The sequence below is a fragment of the Macrobrachium nipponense genome, chromosome 28 (genome assembly GCF_015104395.2).
Source record: "Macrobrachium nipponense isolate FS-2020 chromosome 28, ASM1510439v2, whole genome shotgun sequence".
In the NCBI taxonomy this organism is placed as follows: Eukaryota; Metazoa; Arthropoda; class Malacostraca; order Decapoda; family Palaemonidae; genus Macrobrachium; species Macrobrachium nipponense.
The window spans coordinates 26,771,036-26,774,098 of NC_087217.1; the positions used below are offsets into that span (position 1 = coordinate 26,771,036).

Consider the following 3,063-nt stretch of genomic DNA (forward strand, 5'->3'; position numbering starts at 1 on the left):
GGTCACTGTGAATGAGAATCGGGATTACCATCGAGAGAGAGAGAGAGAGAGAGAGAGAGAGAGAGAGAGAGAGAGAGAGAGAGAGAGAGAGCATTCATCTCGCAAAAGGAATGGTTGCGGCCGGAAAATTACCGCAAGAAATTGCAACACGAACCCAATTGGCCTTGCAAGGGAGGTGCAACTGGAAATTAATCAATTCCCAGGTGAGTGATCATCTTCCTCTTGTATCCTTACGGGTTCGAAAGACCTATTTCACTATAAGAAGAAGTGATATCTCTCTCTCTCTCTCTCTCTTATATATATATATTCGTATTTTCTGGCATTTCAGTGACAATTTCTTCACCTCTGACTCTCTAATATTGGTTTCCTCTGAAAAAAAAAATCACTATCCCCTTCTCTCTCTCTCTCTCTCTCTCTCTCTCTCTCTCTCTCTCTCTCTCTCTGAGAAAGACACTACCGAGCCCTATGAGTAGTCTTCGTCTTTCGTCCGCAAAAATAAGTGAATATAATTTGAATGATGACTACTTTTATTTCTAATCATGGGCAAAATCACTTGCTACGTCACATTAGCTTATTTACATAAACTTTACGCATATGAAGTTATTAACTGCTGTGGCTAGAGGGCTGAAAATTGGTACGTTGATCATCCACCCTCCGATGTCAAGCATAGCAAATTGCAGCCATCTAGCCTCAGTAGTTTGTGCGTCTGGCAGCATCTTCCGCTACTGCATCTGGGGAGCAACTGAAGCTCTACCGGTAGTAGCTCTACCGGTAGTAGCTGATAGCTTTATGCAGCATTATACGTTGTACAGAATACTCAACTGCGCAGAAGAAACTTCGGCGCATTTTTTATTCGTTTAATGATGTTACCTGTAAGTGCTTCGAAGCCACCCAACATTCCATTTATTATTGTAAACATTCTTTATAATAGCCATGATTGGTCTCATATGTTTCGTCCACTTCTTTTCCGTCTGAATACCTCTCGAAATGAGTCTAACCTATACCAGTACATTTGTTATTTATTGAGGTGATAAAATATTCGCAAGGCGCATTGTTATGGTGATTTATCCATTTTATCACACATTCAGACACACACATATACATACATTACATACATACATATATATATATATATATATATGTATATATATATATATAATATATATATATATATATATATATATATATAAATAGGTGTGTGTGTGTGTATATATATACATATATATTTGATGGTAACAATATGTAATTCTAGAAAGTTGATTAGAAAATACATCTCGTGACAAGATTACTGTTTTTCCAACTGGTGGGCATAACATCTATTATTCAAAATACATAAATATTGGCTGTTTATTTCAAAGCAGAAAAAACCAGAACCGAGTATACGTGAACTAAAAAAAAAAAAAAAAAGTAAAAGCTTCGTGAATACGAAGTACTCAAGAAATATGGTGACGAATAAAAGAAAAAAACCTATTTACGATACGAAAGACCGAGTTGGAAAGTATTGTGTCCCTTTATCTTAGAATTCCTCAATGACATATTCTAAAGTTTCCTACTCTCACAAACTGCCGGGTCTAAAACAAATATAAAAGAAATATGCGCAAAAAGAGCATCTAAAGGAATACACACTTACCAGTGACGTATACGGCCGTGGAAGAAGAGAAAAAGAGCAGCATCTGTTGCACTGGACGAAGTTGAATTGAAAACAATCCCCCGGACATTGATAGATTCTCAGCAGAGGGACCCCTGTCGTGCCATCTATCGTCAGACGCAGATGAATCTCCTCACTCGTCAGCCTGAGATGAATCGGGTATTTGTCAGTTCGGGTGCTTGGAGGAGGGAGAAACTTATTGCTGATAACTACTGTGTATAGAGGGAAAAATATTCTTTCTTCATTCAGTAGGAATGAAATTCTTATATTCATAGAGATAAACACACCAATACAGAACCACAAACATACACACACATAATATATATATATATATATATATATATATATACATATATATATATATATATATAACATATATATACGCACATATATATATATATATTATATATATATATATATATATATACATATATATACGCACATATATATATATATATAATATATATATATATAATATATATATATATATGATGTATATATATATATATAGATATATATATATATATATATGATATGGATATATATATATATATATATATATGTATAATATATATATATAAATATATATATATATACATCACATATATATATATAATATATATATATATGTTGTAACTAATAAGGAAAATGGCGTTTTAGGTCTAACGGGCGACTAAAATGACGATTTAGTTTAAACGTAAAATCTTTGAGCGTTTAACTTAATAATGTTAATTTTAAGCTAAATGCGTTATCCTTTTAACTTAAAATTGGTATGGTTTTCGGCGGATAAGAATACTTATTCCATTATTATTATTTGAAAGGTAAAGAATTAGGTTTTAAAACTAATAATATATAAAAAAAATATATCCTTAATATTAATAATAGGAAAAGAAAACGCAGATTACTGCTCGTTTTTTATTTACTGCGCTGTCTCCTTCATAACAAATTGATAACAGTCGTCATCGTATTCTTCATAAAGATCATATATTTTTTTTCTAATTTCCTCGAATTTTTCACGCGCCCTTTCAGGTATATGTACACTTATTTTTTCAAATGCTTCAACAAGGTCTTCATTACCATCAATACCAAGAAACACATATCCTATCCCATTCCGGAACTGACTAATGTTAATTTGTTCCATTGTCTTTTGTTTAAACTCATTAAATAACTCCTTTACCCTCTTAACAGCTTCATTATATTCTTCATTAAAACCTTCGAGCATCCCCTCAGTACGTGAATCATCCGCTTTCAAGTAATCACATATTTTTTCGTTCAATACACGAATTTTATAACGAAATTCGAGACCCTCTATTGTTTCGAAGTATTCATCGTTGTCGAGTTCATCTAGCCTTTGGCACAATTCATTGTATTCTTCGCCTCGTTCGCTTTTGCACTTGTCGCATGATTCCTGCACA

At 32.9% G+C, this 3,063-nt stretch overlaps 1 long non-coding RNA gene across 2 annotated transcripts in view; it reads right to left on the reverse strand.

Moving 5' to 3' along the window:
* Positions 1–1,635: 1,635 nt before the first annotated feature.
* The window catches only part of LOC135201306 (uncharacterized), a 155,112-nt gene continuing 153,684 nt past the window's right edge, over positions 1,636–3,063 (reverse strand). For both annotated transcript variants that reach the window (XR_010311486.1, XR_010311484.1), the window contains one exon: positions 1,636–1,793. This is a non-coding gene — a long non-coding RNA (uncharacterized LOC135201306). The remainder of the gene's footprint in view (positions 1,794–3,063) is intronic.